Source organism: Schistocerca nitens, chromosome 3 (genome assembly GCF_023898315.1).
Source record: "Schistocerca nitens isolate TAMUIC-IGC-003100 chromosome 3, iqSchNite1.1, whole genome shotgun sequence".
NCBI lineage: Eukaryota > Metazoa > Arthropoda > Insecta > Orthoptera > Acrididae > Schistocerca > Schistocerca nitens.
The window spans coordinates 869,987,652-870,009,475 of NC_064616.1; the positions used below are offsets into that span (position 1 = coordinate 869,987,652).

The 21,824-nt window shown below is 43.2% G+C and overlaps 1 pseudogene; it reads left to right on the forward strand.

The window, feature by feature from the left end:
* Positions 1 to 1,797: 1,797 nt before the first annotated feature.
* Positions 1,798 to 1,915, forward strand: LOC126250236 (5S ribosomal RNA; annotated as a pseudogene).
* The last annotated feature ends 19,909 nt before the right edge of the window (positions 1,916 to 21,824 follow it).

Sequence of the window (21,824 nt, forward strand, 5' to 3'; positions counted from 1 at the left end):
ACCTTTTGACAGTACGCATACGCTGGAAGTTTAAAGTGCCCAGATACACAGCATCCGGCAGGACAGAAGAAGCCATCGTATATCAGTATTAATTACATATGAAAAACCCATGCAAAATACTTAATGAAGTTTTGTGTAATCATTTCTGTTATCGAAGGGTTTGCATATTGCAGTGTTACTCCACATACGCGTTTTTATATCAGGTTCAAATGGAACTGAAAAATGCTTCTACATAGGAGATGGTGTGGAAGGGGGCAGCATTATGGGCTCATATGTCTTTAGAATGAGGAATTTCTGAAGAAATGGAAACTAATACTTGCAGTACATTACTTAGAAAGGTGTTCACAAGCGCAAGTAAGTCAACACGAAACGACTAATGTGGATATAGCCGTGAGTAAGATTTTGTGGTTATACCGAAATCGTTAGAACCGTAGCTGTAGAATTTCAGTTTCAACTGATAATGGGTAATGTGAAATCAATATACATTTTACTTCATATCGAAGAGGTAACATCGTATGTACAACCGATCACTGATAGAGGCAGTTGTAGAAGGAACACGACCGAATGAGGTGGTTTATACTTGTGACATGGGATTCACTTTGCAAGAGTACGGTCATCCTGATTTATATCTACGCTAGGCTGGTTTCTTCCAAACTTTCAGACGATTACCTCGCATATCACCCTTCAATTGAACCAGTCTTCCATCCGTGATGATGTCAGTATACAGGAGACCTAAAATCTATATTTTTTCTTAAGGAGCACTAGTTCAATTGGAGAGGGTCAGGTGGGATCCACGTGGTTTCATTCAGGGGGCCACAATGGACATTTATACTCCGCTCCTTCCGAATATGAGAAGCGTGTTTTAAGTAATGCTACACTTATTTCGTAGTATTTTTCATCTGCTACAGGTCAGGTGTTCTGCGTTATTCTTAGGGAAGCATAGTTCACTAATGAACGTACTTCGGATACCACTATTATTTCCTCTCACTCTCCTCTTGCGTTCAAGAATGGTTCTCGGGAATGACTGTCAACACAGAATTTCTATGACTTTACTTTCATCGTGGTTTTGCGAGATTTATGTGACAGAAAGTAATATAATGCTTGAATCTTCCTGCTATCGGAATTTTATCAGTAAATTTATCAGTGATGCACAAAGCCGCTCTGTTGCGTATGGCAGTGGAGTTGGATTGCTATCTCCTTGACACTCCCGCGTTTACTAAAGGAACCCGCAACGAAAATAGTGTTTTTTGGATTTCCTTCTCTCCCTATTGATCCTATCCGGTAAGTGTTCCACAATGACCATCAGTACACAAGAATTTGTCGAATCAAGATTTTCTAAGCTACCTCTTCTGCAGGCGAATTACACTTTCTCAGATTTCGACTTTCATCTTAGGATATCATCTACAATACGAATCACTGGACTGCCGTATGTACACCACTTATTACGCAAATAGTGCTTTTGCTCTTCATTCATTTGAGAACTTCACGGGTTAAAGTTTACGTGAGATCACGATACACACACTGTTTGTGAGGTATCAGCGGAGCGCACCATCCATCAGCTGCAAATGAAATTTTAAGACTTTACCTGCATAACGACTAAACGTAAACAGCTTTAGATTCTTTCTTGCTGTAAATTATTCCCCTGACTTGAGGCAGTCTTCTAGTAGGTAAATTATGGCGTGTACCAGTTAATTCGTCACAAGCAGCTCTTTAAACAGCAACAGCTAATACATACTGCGAGAGCCTCAACAAAAGCTCTCACAGTGGGTTAAAATTAAACATCTTATGACACATTAAGGCAACGGCCTTGCCGCAGTGGATACACCGGTTCCCGTGAGATCACCGAAGTTAAGCGCTGTCGGGCGTGGTCGGCACTTGGATGGGTGATCATCCAGGCCGCCATGCGCTGTTGCCATTTTTCGGGGTGCACTCAGCCTCATGATGCCAATTGAGGAGCTACTCGACCGAATAGTAGCGGCTTCGGTCAAGAATACCATCACAACGACCGGGAGAGCGGTGTGCTGACCCCACGCCCCTCCTATTCGCATCCTCCACCGAGGATGACACGGCGGTCGGATGGTCCCGGTAGGCCACTCGTGGCATGAAGACGGAGTGCTTTATGACACATTAAGTATCTGATCAATTTGAGGCAATTTTTCTTCGCTTTATTCTTGTCGAGAGTTTTTTTAATGGCCACAACAATAGGCTAGACACATGCTTTCTAAATATTGATCAAGGATTCCGATTGAACTGAAGTACTGTTGTCAGTGAGAGTTCATATTGGGACTGGTAACTGGGATGGGCGTAACTTCAAAAGTTCTCCTCGAAAGTATGCAGGATTCCCCGGTTCATTCGCTGATAAGGTTCTATTCCAATACAGTTGGAGAGCCTCTGCAATGCTGTTTGATTTTAGGGAGAATACCACGTGGGCAGAGGCTTGAATGGGAATCTGGATTGAGGAGGGAGGCGTGCCACAGTAGTCCGTGCAGTTGTGCAAAGCCAGTGTGCCAGGATGGAGTAGTGGTTAGTGCATTTGCGCAGTGAGCAGCAGATCCGGGTTCGAATCATAGCCTGGGTACAAATTTTCATTCGTCGCTTCAGTCTGCATGTAAACAACATGGATATTTGAGACTTGAAAAGGTTCCTGGAACCATGTAGTTTCATTTCACCAAGTACAAAATGAGAGCTAATATTCAAAATACAAATAAATTACTTTTTGAGTAGTAATGGTGCCCGTTGAAAACACTATAGTCGTCACTGTTGATCACATGTAGTCACAATGCCTTTGACTAGTATGACAGTACTCAAGGGAGCCCTCGATAATTTCTTAATAATATAATAGACTTCTGCCCACACCGCACGGCGTCTTTGGCTCGGTGCATGTGCCGAGCAGCCGCTCACCTGGATGGTGGCGTATAGGGACGCTACCATCAACCTGTTGTTACAAGAAAGGTGATTTATTGTACTCGATGATCGCGTGTCCACTGTAGTCGAAATTGACGATGTCGTTCGACCAACATGGGAACACGTAGGTGGACAAGAAAACTATAAAAGTAGCTACGCCATATTCGCCGTGATGTGCCTACAGATTATTTCTATACGTGTACGTTGTTCTAATGCCATTCACAGAATATATTCTCGAAGCATTTCACCGAGCAAGGTCGCGCAATGATTAGCACACTGGACTCGCATTCGGGAGGACAACGGTTCAAATTCATGACCGGCCATCCAGATCTAGGTTTCCCGTGGTTCCCATAAATCACTCGCGGTAAATGCCTGGAGTGTCATAGGACCGTTGCTATTCACAATATACATAATTAACCTTGTGGATGACATCGGAAGTTCACTGAGGCTTTTTGCAGATGATGCTGTGGTGTATCGAGAGGTTGTAACAATGGAAAATTGTACTGAAATGCAGGAGGATCTGCAGCGAATTGACGCATGGTGCAGCGAATGGCAATTGAATCTCAATGTAGACAGGTGTAATGTGCTGCGAATACATAGAAAGATAGATCCCTTATCATTTAGCTACAAAATAGGAGGTCAGCTACTGGAAGCAGTTAATTCCATAAATTATCTGGGAGTACGCATTAGGAGTGATTTAAAATGGAATGCTCATATAAAGTTGATTGTCGGTAAAGCAGATGCCAGACTGAGATTCATTGGAAGAATCCTAAGGAAATGCAATCCGAAAAGAAAGGAAGTAGGTTACAGTACGCTTGTTGGCCCACTGCTTCATTACTGCTCAGCAGTGTGGGATCCGTACCAGATAGGGTTGATAGAAGAGATAGAGAGGATCCAACGGAGAGCAGCGCGCTTCGTTACGGGATCATTTAGTAATCGCGAAAGCGTTACGGAGATGATAGATAAACTCCAGTGGAAGACTCTGCAGGAGAGACGCTCAGTAGCTCGGTACGGGCTTTTGTTAAAGTTTCGAGAACATACCTTCACCGAAGAGTCAAGCAGTATATTGCTCCCTCCTACGTGTATCTCGCGAAGAGACCATGAGGATAAAATCAGAAAGATTAGAGCCCACACAGAAGCATACCGACAACCTTCTTTCCACGAGCAATACGACACTGGAATAGAAGGGAGAACCGATAGAGGAACTCAAGGTACCCTCCGCCACACACCGTCAGGTGGCTTGCGGAGTATGGATGTATATGTAGATGTAGATGGTTCCTCAGAAAGGGCACCGCCGATATCCTTCCCTAGCGCTGAAACAGTCCGAGCTCGTGCTCCGTCTCTAATGACCTCGAAGTCGCTAGAGGTCGATGAGATGTTAAACCTTACTCTTTCTTCCTGTATATATATTTTTTTCAAAACTTATCTTGGACTCCTCTCTGCATCATTCACAGATATTGATGTCTAGAAGCAGCTTCCCATACCTCTTGCTCCATCCACATTTCTTCCGTCAAAGCAACGATTCCCAATATTCTTCGATGAGAAGTGAGTAGCACTCCCCTCTGCCGTGCTTCCTGGCATATTGTTCAGGAGGGCTGGTGGGGGGGGGGGTGAGGGGGTGGCGGAATGGGGGGGGGGGGCGAAGGGCGCAGGGAATGCCCACTGCCTCCAGCCCTAGGGTGGACTGCCTTAAGCCCCTAACCTTTCCGCGACAAATTAATCTGGCCCTGCTAATTCCCCGTATCGTGCTTACTCGACTGGGGAATTCCGTGGAGTAGATAAAAGCTGAATGGTATCGGTCCCCTTAATGAGATAATAGTTGCAGCGCAAAACTTTAACGCAGGAACTGCAGCTTCAGACCTAGTCTACACTCAACATGTCATTTACGTTTGTTGTTACGATTTTATTGTATTATCATGAAGGTTGTGGAAGTTTTGCAACAGCAGTGTGGAAGTGACACGAAAAAGGTACACTGCACATATTACTTGATCAAAATGATCCCGATATTACTATGTAGTGCAGAATTGACCACTAGATATCAACGAGAGGCATACCCTCTAGTGTGATAGGAGGCGAGGAGAGTTTTGTCGTCACTAGAGAAGCAGTAAAATCAGATTGAGTCGGTTAGCAGAGCACGGTGACTTCGAACGTGGCGATGCAACCTGAGTCACAAATCCGGGACTTTTCAAGCCTTCTAAAGCTTCCGAAACCGACTGTTGGTGATGTGAGTGAGCAGTGGAAAAGCGAAGGAATTACTAAAAAAGATCAGCCAGACCTCACCTACTGACGGACAGTGATCGTCGAGCATTGTAGAGGTTGCTTGTAAAAAATTACATGCATGAAGTCAGCGGAGTGATGAACAACACTATACCCTGCGACAGTCCGATGGAATGGTTTGGGTTGGGCGAATGCCTGGAGAACATTCCCTACCATCGTATATGGTGCCAGCAGTGAAGTACGGAGAAGGTGGCGTTACGGTACATGGGTGTTTTTCGTTGTTACGGTGTGGTTCCCTTATTGCGCTTCAGAAAGCGCTAAATGAGGAAGGATATGAACACATTTTACAGGACTGGGTACTACTTACAGTAGAGAAACTGTTCGGAGACGATGACTGAATCAGCCTGACAATGAAGCCTGTCGTAAACTAGTATTTGTGAAGAAATGGTTTGAGGACAGTAATATTCGCGCAATGCAATGATCTACCCAAGTGTTGTGATCTGAACCCAATGGAAAACGGCTTTCGGATGAGTTACGTTGTCGACTTAGCTTCTGACCCCAACGACCAAGATCACTACCTCCTCTAGTTTTTCTTGAGGAATAATGCTCTGCCATTTCTCCACAGAGATTCAGACACCTCATTAAATGTCCAGCAGAGTTCAAGTGGTCATAAAGGCGAGGGACGGAAACACAACGTTTTTATGTTTACTGATAGATAGCGGTATACTTTTCATAGGATAATGCTGATCATTACTGTATATCTGTAGCTTTGGCGTATTGTCCAACAGCATGCAAGAATGTTTGTTGAAAACAGCACGTAGAACATCAGTGGAACATTGGTCTCCATGTTTGTTGGAGCACGTAAATGATTGACTGGGGAAAGATGATTAGGGGTATAGTATGATAACTTTATCAGTCGTAACCAAAGTCCAAATCCGAAAGCCAGTCCGTCAAGGACACTGCGAGAATCGCAGCTTACGGCAATATAATTTTAACCAACATCGTAAGGAGGTAACATCGATCTGTTCTGCTCAATTAGTAAACACAATCAAGATCGCAGAATATCTCATTTATTAAAATGACCGGTTTCTGCGCATTTAATGACCATCTTCAAATTATAAGCTGTCGAAAGATATGAAAGTGCATTTTAATGCCTTTACATAATATACAAAAAACATCAGAAATACTGTAGTGTGATGTCTTCTGGCTGGAGCTCCATATAGCATATACAGAAGATCAGCAATACTATAGCATGGTGATTACCCATTTTGTTGGAGCTGGCGGCGTGGTGAACAGCTAGGTGTGGTCACAACGGTAACTGCTACTAGTTGCTATACAGCCACACGTTAAATAGAGTACGAAGGCGCGAGAATTTGCTGAAATTCGGGAGGACGACGGTTCAATCCCGCGTCCGGCCATCCTGATTTAGGTTTTCCGTGATTTCCCTAAATCGCTCCAGGCAAATGCCGGGATGGGTCCTTTGAAAGGGCACGGCCCTTTCCTAATCCGATGAGACCGATGACCTCGCTGTCTGGTCTCCTCCCCCAAACAACACAAACAACACACACTAGCTGAATTACATCAGCTGCAGCCAATGGGAACTTAACTTACGTAAAAAAGTACTATAATTTGCGAAAAAAAATTAAAAATTCATAATACAAGTATTGCTATTAGTTTATAAAAGCAATTATGGCAGTATGCCTGCGAGGATTTTTTTTTTTTTAAATATTAGGTTGGAAGTGGATGTAACAGACATACATGTTCACACACCGCGAAATTTCGACGCATGTCATGCATGGCACTCTGATGAAGTGATTTCGTCACGATATTCGTCGAAGCGTCGCGGCTTTCAACACTGGTACCTGACTGCAGATTTGAAACCTTTTCGCACAGCGTCACTATTTGTATCATATCGCCGGAGAGATTTAGTGTATAAACAGTGTATTCATCTCCATTATGTTCACAAAAAGACTATATCAGTTCTGAAAATATACTTCAACTTTATATGAAAACAGTCCGCAGCTCGTGGTCTTGCGGTCGTGTTCTCGCTTCTCGCGCACGGGGTCCCCGGTTCGATTCCCGGCGGGGTCAGGGATTTTCCCTACTTCGAGATGACTTGGTGTTGTTGTGTCGTCTTCATCATCATCATCGTCATCATTCATCCCCGTTACAGTCGGAGGAAGGCAACGGCAAACCACCTCAAAAATGGTTCAAATGGCTCTGAGCACTATGGGACTCAACTGCTGAGGTCATTAGTCCCCTAGAACTTAGAACTAGTTAAACCTAACTAACCTAAGGACATCACAAACATCCATGCCCGAGGCAGGATTCGAACCTGCGACCGTAGCGGTCTTGCGGTTCCAGACTGCAGCGCCTTTAACCGCACGGCCACTTCAACCGGCGGCAAACCACCTCCGCTAGGACCTTGCCTAATAGGCGGTGCGGGTTTTCCGCATCGCCCCCTGCCCTCCTCGGAATATGGGACCTCATCATCATCATATATGAAAGCTGATTGACTAATAAATGTGGTAACATATGTCTTTCACATTTCTATTGAAACTTCGTTTCTGCGGGAACATTCCACAGTTATTTGGACATAGCGCGATGGAAACGAATCGTGGGCTTGTATAACCAGTATCGGTAAGGAACTATTATGGTGGCTGTATATAACGATATTACATGGACATAAACGACAAAATATGTAACAATATTTTCAAATGTGTCTCAAATAATGCATTTTGGTAGGACACATTATTATCCCGTTCGCTGCTACTGTGCTTTATGCAGTGATTTGCAGGATCCGGGCGCACGCATGACGTACGACCTGCCTTTAGCCTCCTGCGCCCAGGCTTTGCTGCGGACATTTGACCAATGGCGCTAGTGCCTCGTTCCCCCAAGCGAAGGAAGGCGCACTCACATTTTTCTGGGCGCCAGAAAAATCAATGCCCACGGCAGCTCGCCGGCTCGGAGGCGTGGTGCAACAGGCGGCACAGCAGGCTGAGTTCCGGACACGCGCTACGCAGCTGCATTCCGCGCACAGCCGCCAACCGTTACGCTTTTTTAACGCCGCAAGCGCTTGCACGCACGTCCCTGGGTGGTTTTGGCGAATGGGTACGAAATAAAAAATCTTGGAGGTTTCCGGAAGAGCCAAAAGCTTGAAATTTCGAACGTGTGTGTGTGTTTGTGTTTGTGTGTGTGCGTGTGTACGCACACACGCACGCTGCTTCCTGACACGAATAGCGCGTAATCGGGAAAATGAAAACCGCTACTTTTTTTTATTTGCCTAAACTCTTTAACGTTTAGTGTAGCGGCTGTGACAACACTTGTAACATACACTCGTGATGAAAACAATGGCTGACGGGAGTCGCAAATGCTCACTGGTGATATCAAAATGAAAACCTTATTGGGTAAAAATGAAAACGATAAAACGATGGAAAGCCGATAGTTAAGAAATTTTTCTTTTCTGGCGTAATCCCGGTTTGTGGAATCGTTACCGCAAATGTTTGCTAAAGCCACATCTCACTATGTGACGAAGGGGATTTAGTGAGTTCTCTGGCAAATTTTATGTGCATTTTTTGTTTTTCTTTCTGAGCCTGCAGTAAAGCATCAAGCTTGCATATCCCCAAAGTATGTGGAGAATGAAGAGAATTTTGCAATACATTGTGACGTTGTACTTCATCGATCATGTAGTGAAATTACTTACTTATGGAATATCGTCTCAGTTATGTGACTGGATTCGTGATTTCATCGAGTAAAACAGATGTGATTTATGACGCTCCACAAGGTGGTGTTATAGGCCCTTTGCTGTTCCTTATCTATAGAAACGAATTGGGAGACAATCTGAACAGCCGTCTCAGGTTGTTTGCAAATGATGCTGTCGTTTATCGTCCAGTAATGTCATCAGAAGATCAAAATCTATTGCAAATCGATTTAGATGTATCTTTATGGTACAAAAATTGGCATTTGACTCTAAATAATGAAGTGTGAGGTCATCCACATGAGTGCTAAAAGGAATCCGTTAAACTTCGGTTACACGAGAAATCAGTCAAATTTAAAGGCCGTAAATTCTACTAATAACCTAGGAATGACAATTACGAACAACTTAAAGTGGAAGGAACACACAGAAAATGTTGTGGGGAGTGTTAAACACAGACTGAGTTTTATTGGCAGGACACTTAGAAAATATAACAGATCTAGTAAAGAGACTGCCTACATTACGCTTGTCCGTCCTCTTTTTTAATACTGCTGCGCGATGTAAGATCCTTACCAGATAGGAGTGACTGAGTACATCGAGAAAGTTCAAAGAAGGGCAGCACGTTTTGTATTATCGCGAAATAGGGGAGAAAGTGTGTCTTTGAAATGATACAGGATTTGGAGTGGACATCATTAAAATAAAGGCGTTTTTCGTTTCGGCGGAATCTTCTCACGAAATGTTGTCACCAATTTTCTCCTCCGAATGCGAAAATATTTTGATGACGCCGACCTACATAGGGAGAAACGATCATCATAATAACATAAGGGAAATTAGAGCTCGCACGGAAAGATATAAGTGTTCATTCCTTCCGCGCGCTATACGAGATTGGAATAATAGAGAATTGTGAAGGTGGTTCGATGAACCGTCTGCCAGGCACGTAAATGTGATTTGCGGGCTATCCATGTAGGTGTAGAAGTAGGTGTAGGTGGTGCCAGGTATCAGTCCACGATTCAGGAGTTTGTAACGTTAACCTTTGTTTCCAAGAAACCGTATATCTGCTTTGTTCTCTTTCTTAAAAGTGTGTCAACTTCGCTGTAATTAGAGACAGAGCGACTTTTCAGACGTGGAGATGAAAGGAGAAAACCAGTGGGGTTCCCATTTGTAGAATTACAGTACTATTCATCTGCGCCAAGCTCAGAGAAACAATATCAGCTTGCCGAATCAGCTCTCTAGCAACAGCATTTACGATCACGCGTCATTCTTCTGGGCCACGCCTCCTCTTTACAAAATAAAAAAAGACATTTTGCGTGCATTCATTTTACTGGCTGTCCTCTTGCGATCATCATGCTGATTTCAACCTACGAGATACGTGTAAATACGAAACGATGGAAAGTAAGCAGAAATTTGACGTCCTATCGGTGTCGATGTCATTTGTGATGGAGCACTAGCTTAGTCGGAGAATACTGTCGAGGAATTCGGCTATACACGTCTTAAAGAATCACCAATTTTTTCTCGATAACTAATTTACAAAACCACGGAAGGCCTAAATCAGGTCGGGCGCACATTTATTTGAAATCTGCCACTCTCGAACGCTCTTAGAGACCGTGACACCTCACTTGCTCATTTGCATACCGAGCCAGTATTTTCGCTCTCTAGCAGCACGCCACTCCAGTGGTATTTCCCCTTCCAGACATCGAGATCTGGTTTTCTCTTGATTTTCCGAAACCGCTTAAAGCAAATGCTGGGATGGTCCTTTTTCAAGGGCACGGCGGAATTCCTTTCCCACACTTCTCCAATCCGAGTTTGTGTTCTTACTCTAATGACCTCGACGTCGACGGGACTTTAAACAATAACTTTCCTTCTTTTCCCCTGGTAATGTTGAGACGGACTACGAGAGTGGTGATGATACTATTTGTGTGGCACATAGTTCCGTCTTGGACATCCAGGGCTCCAGGGATATTGCTGTTAGACCATTCCAGAAAAGAAATATCCGGCGCCAGGGATCGCAGTTCGTACCTCGACACTGAAGCCTAGATTACGCCCACTCTCGGATACTGATTCTATCTCCCTTTCTGGACTTCGGCTTTGGCTTGAAACTCTGTTTGATTACATGCTGATGCGCAAGATAATTATGGCTTTGTTTATCGGTAGTGATGTCATATGATACTGGTAATGTTCACTATCTATAATACTTGGTCCATTGACTTAGCGGCAATTTTAATTTTGCAACAGTTCGGTACCTAGTTAGTTTCAGGTTACGACAGAAAATGAGAAATAGGTAAGACGATTATTTTTAACTTCTCATCAACGACGTGGTCATTAGAGACTGAGCACACATTCGGATTGCAGATTTGCACAGGAATGACGAAGGAAATCGACCAGGTCATTTTCGTCTATTCTAAGGAACCGTTCTGGCATTCGCCATAAGCGATTTGCGGAAACAATGGAAAGCCCAAATCTTGATGTCAATCAAGTTGCTACCGAAGATGTGTCCACTGATTTAAAAACTGTACCATATCGATGGAGATTTTAGTTCGAGCACAGAAGACTAAGAGTTACAAGATGTCTTGCCTGGAGCCTTTCAATATTAACACACTTTTCCGTCCGATTCAGGTTTTCTTGGCGTCAGTTCGCTTTGCAGGGACTCCGTTTGGTCTTAGGTCATCGTAGATCAAGCACTAGCCTCTACGGCCGGATGTCGGATTTGACGCAATCCGTCTGAAAACTATGTAAATTTCGTTCATTTTTAAAGTAATTTTTCAGCTGCCCTCAATGTTTAGCAATATTTATTGGCACGACGCGTTTCAGCCGCATACTGCCATCATCGGAAGCTTTAGAGTTACATGTACATTTAAATGTTGATTATAGATTTCTCTGAAGTGTGATCTGGTCTGTTTGGTGTGGCACTGAGGTTATCTACTGAACTTCATTCCTGTTCATCATGTTATTTATTTTGTGTGTTTCTTCACGTGTGTTGTACGTTTAAATAATCTTAGTGATGTCATAACATTTTTGCTGAATATATGCATATCTGCGCCGCAGAGCACAAGAAGAAACAAAACAGCATCACGCAACACTACCACACATCGTTGTTTACATTCCAAAGATTATTAACAGCGAAGATAAAATTTATTTCAGGCGCTAAGACAGTACATACACGAACAATACAGAATTTTTTTGTGAACGAATTTTTATGTCAACTCACATGTTGTACAGTGTGATTATTGAGTCAGTTTGTTTATACTGCCTTAGCAAATGAAATAAGTTTGATATAGTGACAAAGTCTACACATAACCTCACTGACGTAGATGAAAATCAATCTACATATAGCCGTAAAGCAGGATGCTGCCGAAAAGCATCGCGCCAATAAATATAGGCAAAAAGTGACTGAAGCAATACAGTCGCAGAGCTCAACAAATTCTATACAACATGGATAAGTTTACGTAGTTTCTTTGACATATTGTTCATTTTTACACTGATTTCATTGTCTGGAGCACGATTTTAAACCACAAACAGTACCACATTCTGTTGGTGTGAATTCATATTCCATGACCCACTGCTGCAACGCCAGTTTTCAGATATTCCTACATACATCATGTAGTGAATCGATTTCGAGTTTTCAAATTTGCGGATATTCTCTGTAAGAAGTGCTTTAAAAATGTTTTATTAAATATTACTCCAGCCGCACGACTTCCATAAGTTCATTCCGAACTGTTCGGTTCATCCACGGTTTACACAGTCTTTTTGCTGTTTCGAATTTGGTCAGAGCTTGTTTCGAAACCAACTGCATATACATCTGGGAAAATTCAGTTTTATCCGTTGGCTATTGAGTACTTCAGACAGGAAGGCTTCTCAGTCGACTAGAAGGTCTCGGGTTCAATTCTAGATAGGAGGTCCGATTTTTTATTTTGTTCTTCTTTTTTTACCTTTGATTTCCTTCGAGGTACCTCTCAGGTCCCGCTGGCAGCTGTTCAATTGAGTTCCACGGATCAGTTTCTGCCTAAGGTTAAAGGTCGACCAGACCGTATTGCTGGCTCCGTGTCGCTGACTCGCCGGGCATCGGAACATTATTTAGGAGGCCTGCAGCTGAGCTTTGTACCTGACGTCATACCACCACTTACATCCCATCCATACGAGTGTAACCTCAGAATAAGGATACATTATTAATAACACCGTATAAACTAGTTATTTATTTCAATCGATTTGATTATTTGACACTGAAAATGGAATTTCATGGCATGGTAAACGATTAGTATTCAACGTGAGATAAGACATACGTTGCGTAAAACGAATGGAACGCATGGTCTTCGAAGCATTATGTAAAGGAATTAGTTCTCAACATAAGCCGCTAGCGCTTGCTGTTTACAATATCCTCTTCGTGTTATAAAGATTTACCGTGGTATTCTTAAATCCCTTCTGGTGAATATCGGAACGTTTGCTGTGACATCACCACGAGCATTTCCGTCGGCTGTGGAGCATTTCTTGCCTAATTCTTATCCGGTCTGAATGTATCCTCCCATTCTAACGACCGTATACTTAATAGGACGTTAAATTTAGACCTTCCTTTCAAAAAAATGGTTCAAATGGCTCTGAGCACTATGGGACTCAACTTCTGAGGTCATTAGTCCCCTAGAACTTAGAACTAGTTAAACCTAACTAACCTACGGACATCACAAACATCCATGCCCGAGGCAGGATTCGAACCTGCGACCGTAGCGGTCTTGCGGTTCCAGACTGCAGCGCCTTTAACCGCACGGCCACTTCGGCCGGCCTTCCTTTCAACAATAAAATCACGACATTAGAGAATTAAATTAAATCACTTGCTTTCGAAGATACCCGACTGGCAATGGGAGATGCAATTCTGGAGCTAATTCTATATTTGAGATCGATTTGGTGAGAGAGATAAGCACGTTGTGGCGTTAGTTGTGATAGAGAAGGTTAAGAAAGTAAGGCTGGCGTTAATGCCCGTCCGTGGCCACGAGAGGGCACATTTACCCAAAAAAAAAAAAAAAAAAACTTGAAAATTCTGTAACGCAATCTTCAGACATGCCCATATTTTCGGAAGAACGCTATATATTTTGATCGATTTACAACTAAAATACGTGAATTGGGATCTCAATCATTAAAACAAAGGCGTTTTTCTTTGCGACAAGATCTAATGAAATTTCAATCAACAACTTTCTCTTCAGAGTGTGAAAATATTATGAGGGAGTCCAGCTTCACAGACAGAAATGATCATCTTAAAAAAAAGAGAAATCAGAGTTCTCGCACATAAAGATTTAAGTGGTCCTTTCTTCCGTGCTCTGTTCCAGAGTGTAAAGATAAAGAAAGAGCTTGACAGTGGTTCGATGAACCCTCTGCCAGGCACCTAATTGTGAACTACAGAGTAATCGCGTAAAGTTAGATACAAAATGGATTATCAACTGCTTTCAGCTTCCGTTGATTATTTATTTCATTAACGTTTCTGTGCGTGGGACCAGCGTAAACAACACGCTGGAGGAAATGAAAAGTTCAGTGTTTATGTATAATACTTCCCGAAAATATATCATTTCATTAGAGTACTGTAATATCAGCCATGTATATTCCATTATTTTTCAAAAATATATGGTCACACTGTTCGAATACATACCACAAAGTCTGCTGACCATAAATGTAATTTATCAAAAAAAATTTACAGATGATTTTGTTCCATGACGCATGACGCGACACTTCGCAGAAAACTGCCACATGGAAGCGAGACATCATCACTTACAACATCGTAGATTTAAGTGAAGTCTAAAACCCAAAACAGTAACGATGTTTGATGAGTTTATTCAGACTGCTGTTCTCTAAAACAGTAATTTAATTGACAATGAACTATTTATATCCTTAATTCAAAGAAAAATTAACGCTTTATGACTGTACGTTCGTCGATACCGCAACGCAGTCCTAAAGCCATGATGTGCACATTATCTTCTACCAGTGTGCTGTACGAACAGGGTTGAATAAATTGTATTGTCACAGAATTGTCGGAATGAAATGCCCAATCAGCAATGCTTGCATATTCGTCGTTGACAGGAAGTTCTCTTGATCTACTGATAATATTATACCAAAATATTTCCAAAGGTGCGGCCATGTAAAACAAATAGTATTGTTCTGTTATCGAAACAATACTGTTGCTTCAGTGCGACTGATTCGTCAACATTTATATCGATTGTAAACGCCAAACAGAAAATATGTTTTGCCTTAGAGTAAAAGACTCGGAGCCAACTGTTCAGACAACGTCAGAAGTGAACTGTGAATAACAGGAGCTTATGCTTCTTACATAAACCATGAAAATGTTGTAGGGACGTTTCCAAAGGCTTCAGGTGCACGGATGTCTAACCAGATGTCCTGTGCAAAACACCCTATGGGCTGATCGGGGCCGACCGGCCGTCGTGTCATCCTCCGCCAATGACGTCACTGTGTGCGGTATGTAGGGGCGTGGGATCAGTACACTTCTTCGCCGGCCGTTTAGATGCCCTACTAAACGTCTGTTCTCACTCCCCCACCGCCGGCTGCTGTGACCGAGCGGTTCTAAGCGCTTCAGTCTGGAACCGCGCGACCGCTACGGTCGCAGGTTCGAATCCTGCCTCGGGCATGGATGTGTGTGATGTCCTTAGGTTAGTTAGGTTCAAGTAGTTCTAAGTCTATGGGACAGATGACCTCAGATGATAAGTCCCAGTGCTCAGAGCCATTTCAACTCCTCCACCAAACCTGATGCAGTTAGTCCATATAAAAATACGAAGAAAGGTTTCTTGAAATCAGCAACACCGAAATTATTGTACTTAATGTTTAGAATAAAAGGTCCATACGATGTCTATCGTTCATTCACATCGCAGTAGCGTTGAGACGAGTTCACAACTCCACTCAAGTTAGCGATTCCTTTCAGTTTCAGTTCTGTCGCCGTAAAATATTTGTTTTCTCATTTCTTACGCATAAGCACATACATCAATCTTCGCGCATATCTGACGCGCCCCGAGTGCATGATTGAGCTCACCTCACTAGCGTCAGGGTCTCCCAGTAGACATACTCCGAGTACCTCAAAACATTATATTTTTGTCTCCTATCGTACAAAACCGCCGTAAATATACAAATACCACTGTTCTCACCTGCTTTCTATATTTCACTGCACACATGACGCTTGCCCGCGACCTGCTCGGCAGACAACTTCAGTCAAGAGGAGACTGACTCATTCCCGCCGCCGAATCGGAAGGCGCCAAAACCACATCTGTCTCGGATGATGGGGAATCCCCGCACCACCTGTGGGGCTCCGGGCCGCCACAGATGAGAAAGGGCAGAATTCGAAATGTAGGAGCAGCATCGATATCTGTAACCTTCAGTGTTAATCTCAGGACGTGAGAATTATACGATGAGGGGCATAGCGGAAGATTGTCTAACAGACGGCGGAATTTTGTTGAATGTTATGACGCGTCGGTAATATACATAAAATAATTCAGGCGAAATAGTCAGAAATGGTCAAAAGCTGGCTGCTTCAGCTTCTCCTTTTACTACTACTATTACTACTAATACCATCTTTGGAACAAATGTTCTACAACGGTAGAAAATAAAAAAAATTAAGATCACTATCTCAACAGTGGGGAAAATAATGTACAAAAGAAACTTAAAGTACGTAAGTAGTTCAATAAACAAAGCTGAAATACGTATTTCTTGAATATACAAAATGATCCAGTTTCCCCTACGATAGTCGTTTTATGCAAACTGCAGTGTGAAATCTCACCTTCAAAATCCACACAAGTTATTTTTATATTCGCTCGATAACTTTTGCGAACTATTAATCCTACAGAAAAAATTAACGCGAGCTTGGAAATTTAATATAGCTGAATTTTGTACTGGGGTACGTTTTCGCTGGGGGCCACGGTTTTCGAGTCATTCAAGAAAAAGGTACAAAAGTGACCTTAAAACGTACCTCCATACCAGTTTCATCCCTCAGCTGTCACAATTTTTAGTACGTTGTTCGTAGCATTCCCTCCTACTACAGTATAAAAATTACCTACGACACGAACTATTCCCGATATTCGATTTTGGTCTCTACTGATTGGCCTATAACGCCACCAGAACAATCGGCTGTTTCGTCAACTCTATTAATTAACACGTGTCCGTGGGGGTAAGGAAACAAAACAGACTTTTGTAAAGGTTACGCTGAAACTAAATATGTTGATAGTCCGATCCAAATTTAACGCTTATAAGCACAGTAGTTTCGTATTTTTTTTTTTTTAAATTTGTGGTAAGTTCCTGTGGGACCAAACTGCTGAGATCCTCGATCCCTAGGCTTACACACTGCTTAACCCAACTTAAACTAATTTACGCTAAGGACAACACACACACCCATGCTCGAGGGAGGACTCGAACCTCCGATGGGGGCAGCCGCGTGAACCGTGGCAAGGCGCCTGAGACTACGTGGCTACACCGCGCGGCCTTAGTTTTGTAGTCAGAGGCCTGACGAATACAACGATGCAGTTGTTTATTTTATGCTGCTAAAATTCGCAAAACTGTTTTGTAAAATTTACAGAAAAGTCAATTTTACAATTTGTAAGTGCTGGACTAACCCCTTGGCGTAATAAGGATAGTCAATCAAACGTTCGAGTGTGATAAATAATTCATCCAGTCGCAAATATTTGTACAGTGGTACGAGGAAGTGCCATGAACAATATACTAGAAATCCTGACCATTCGAACAGAGTGCGGGAGTGAGGGTTGGTTTGCAGCTGTCTTGTACGTTTATCTTGCATAACTCGACAACTACGGTCACTAGCGAAGACGTATCCTGGTACAAATGGTATAAACTTTAACTACATTAAATTTCCTAGCAACAAAGGACTTGTTTATATTTTCCGTAGGAGTAATACACTGAAGCGCCAAAGAAACTGGTATAGGCGTCCCTATTCAAATACAGATATGTAAACAGGCTGACAACGCCTATGTAGGACATCAGGTTCAAATGGCTCTGAGCACTATGGGACTTAACATCTATGGTCATCAGTTCCCTAGAACTTAGAACTACTTAAACCTAACTAACCTAAGGACAGCACACAACACCCAGTCCTCACGAGGCAGAGAAAATCCCTGACCCCACCGGGAATCGAACATGGGAACCCGGACGTGGGAAGCGAGAACGCTACCGCACGACCACGAGCTGCGGACGGACATCAGGTGTCTGGCGCAGTTGTTAGATCGGTTACTGTTGCTACAATGGTAGGTTTTCAAGATTTAAGTGAGTTTGAACGTGGTGTTATAGTCGCCCACGAGCTATGGGACACAGTGCCTCCGAGGTAGCGATGAAGTGGGGATTTTACCGTACGACCATCTCACGAGTGTAACGTGAATATCTGGAATCCGGTAAAACATCAAATCTCTGACATCGCTGCGGCTGGAAAAAGATCCTGCAAGAACGGGAATAGCGACGGCTCAAGAGAATCATTCAAAGTGACGGAAGTGCAAACCTTCCGCAAATTGCTGCAGATTCCAATGCTTGGCCATCAAAAGGTGTCAGCGTGCGAATCATTCAACGAAACATCATCGATATCGGCTTTCAGAGCAGAGGCCCCACTCGTGTACCCTTGATGACTGCGTGACACAAAGCATTACGCCTCGCCTGGGTCCGTCAACACCGACATTGGTCTGTTGATGACTGGAAACATGTTGCCTAGTCGGACGAGTCTCATTTCAAATTGTGTCGAGCGGATGGACTTGTACGGTATGGAGACAACCTCAGGAATCCATGCCCTCTGCATGTCAGTAGGGGACTGTTCAGGTTGGTGGAGGCTCTGTAATGGTGTGAGGCGTGTGCGGTTGGAGTGATATGGGACCACTGATACGTCTAGATACGATTGTGACAGGTGACACGCACGTAAGCATCCTGTCTGATCACCTGCATCCATTCATGTCCATTGTGCATTCCGACAGACTTGGAAAGTTCTAGCAGGACAATGCGACACCCCAAACCTGCAGAGTAGCTACAGAGTGGCTCCAGGAACACTCTTCTGAGTTTGAACACTTCCGCTGGCTAGCAAACTCCCCAGACAACAACGTTATTGACCATATGTGTGATGCCTTGTGACGTTTTGTTCTCCATCCCCTCGTACACTTACGGATTTATGGACAGCCGTGCAGGATTCATGGTGTCCATTCCATCCGGCACTACTTCAGATATTACTCGATTCCATGCCACATCATGTTGCGGCACTTCTGCGTGCTCGCGCGGGCTCTACACGACATTAGGCAGCTGTACTAGTTTCTTTTGCTCTTCAGTCTAGTTTGTGCGTAACGAGCGAGGGAAAATGAAAATCTCGCTCGTGTTGTTTGAAGGCCAGATATAGCACTGCGGGATGCATAAAACGACAACGGTAGGGGCAGCTGAATCAACCCGTATGTTTTCGTCATTACATCTGAATGTACGTTCTGTATGATGCTAGTAATAAGAGTTTTAGGGCGAATGTCAGGAGTAAATAGATAAAATTATTTCTTTGGGCCTTTAACAAGGTGCAGCTATTTTCATTTTGATCTTCTTTTCGCTACTGGTTTCTTGAGGCATTCTTAACTCCCATTAGTGATACTTGGTGGTTTCACCGGTAAGAGCCAGACTGCAAAAATAAATGTCCGAAGTTTGATCCTTGGTTGTTACCAGGATTTCTTTATGATAAATGTGACAAAAATGGAATGGAACTGTGGTTCAAAGTGCACGTGATACTGTAGACCACATTCCCCATCTACCGTCTGTTAGGATGAACCACTCTTCACGCAGGAGGAAGCGGAGGACTTGATTTGTGTCTGACGATTTTCGACTAGATACTACTTCTGATGGTACTACGCAACCTTAGTTTTCCGGAAGGGGTGTAGGATGCGTCAGCTCACTTGCGATCGTGTGAACACTACTCTGTGTATTTGAGTGGTTCTTCTGTTTCTGGTTTGTGTTACTAAAGCGTCATAGGAAACATTGGTATATTTTATGCTTACAGTAGTACTACTAATATTTTGTGTACTCACGCTTTGCACTGCTTTATGTGTTTCAGTATTTCGACCGAGATAAATTGTCACAATCATGTCTGAAGGTGAAATTGTTTGATTTCGGAATCGATCATGTGAATTAAATAACATCTATAAAACGACTGACAGGGTTATATCCAATAACAGTATGTTAATGAAATGAGCGTCCGTCATGAAGATGATACACACCAAAATAAATGTATGGAAGGTGGGGACGAAATGAATGAAAATGCAGTGACATGAAATTATGTAAGCGGAAACTGTCGAGAAATACTGAAACAGCCTTGAGCATTTCTGACTAGTTAGCACTGATATAAGTTCAAGTAAAATGCATCTTAGTTTATTGCATCCCCAGCTTACATTCATTTCGTTTCAACGAATCTAATTCAGGGAAGGAAGTAGTAATTGGCTAGGTTCTTTTCGAAGGAAGCACGCAGCATTCGTCTTGACCGTTTTTGGGAAACGGAGGAAGACCTAATGCAATATGGCGTACGGGAATTTGATCTTCGCTCTTCCCGCATGCGAAGGAAGGATGAGTTAAGGTTTGAAGTACCGTCGACGTCTCCACTACTAGTCTAGTGACGATTAGAAAGAGATTCAGAGAAGGGAACTTGTCAGTCCTGGAGCTCGAGGAGAGGTGTAGAAGTAAATCTTTATGGAAACGAGCCTGTGTGAGCCGTTCCGGCGGCCGGGCGGCGCCAGCTTGCGGCTAATACCGGGCTTACTGCAGCGATCGACTGCTCGGCGGGTGAACGTCCTCCTACAGGCCGCTTGTTGTTCTTCCATCACGCCTCTACACCCGCTCTTACCACCCCCGCGCTGAAATAATCTGCCGCTACCTGAAGCGCCACACCCTCACTTTCTTAATCTACTACCCTGATTCGATTCGGGTTTCTCCGAAACATACGCACAGACACACAACATGTAGGCAAACACTCTGGCACTTGCAAAGGCAGACGGGTGGTACTGCAAATAGTTGGGAGAACTATAGACGAACAGCTAGCACTAAATTTAAGGAAGAAATAACACGTATTACGATTATGTGTTACTCAACCTTCTTTTTAATATTTTGCTCACGTATATTCGTTAGGGAAGCTCTCTTGGAGTATAAATAATAGCAGACGATTTCATATTTTATTGAATTTTCCAGCTGAAAAACCCTGCAACCCCAAAATTAGCAAAGTTAAATTAAACGAGAACTTTTAGGGCATGGTACTTTCCAGGTACGAGGTCCATTTTTTCCGCCTCCGATCGGCCGCGAAAGGAAAACAACAGTGAAAATCAAACATTTAGTTACACCTTGCAGCTACTTCTCTACATAGCCGCCACTTCAACTTAGACATGTGTCATAGCTTGGTTACAACATTCTAGTATCCTCTTCAGAGAAAGCAGCCGTCCGTGATTTCCGCCAATCCCCTATTCCGGTCTACAGCTCATTGTCTGTGCCAAAAATGCTGCTCTCACGTGAGCGAACCAAGTCCGGGGTGTATGGTAGGTAATCAATTACTTCCCATCGAAAACGTTGCAGGAGAGTCTTCGTTACACCTGCGCCATGTGGCCGAGAATTGTCAGGCAGAAAAAAACGCGTAGCAGTAACTTTATGTAGTCCACGTACAGTCAAGCGATATCCCTCAACAGGACTTGACACTTGGCGTAGGGCACTATTATTTAAGACTTCTTTATGTGCTCAGTATGCGCTTAGAACTGAAAGTGATACAATAGAAGGGCATACCAGAGACACTACGCAGCACATCTGCGCAAAGCTTCACAGGATTTCCACTGTGGTTTTAATTTCGTGAAAGATCGGAAGTTGGAAAAAAAACTAGCTCTCCTACACTGCTGATATTCTCCAATAGTCACTGTTAATGAACGGATAATTAGTGTTCTTCGTCCCATCGACGACGCGATCATTAGAGAAAGAGAACAAGGTCTCATTGGGGAACGAAATCAGCTTTGCCCTTTCGAAGACCCATTCCAGCTTTTTT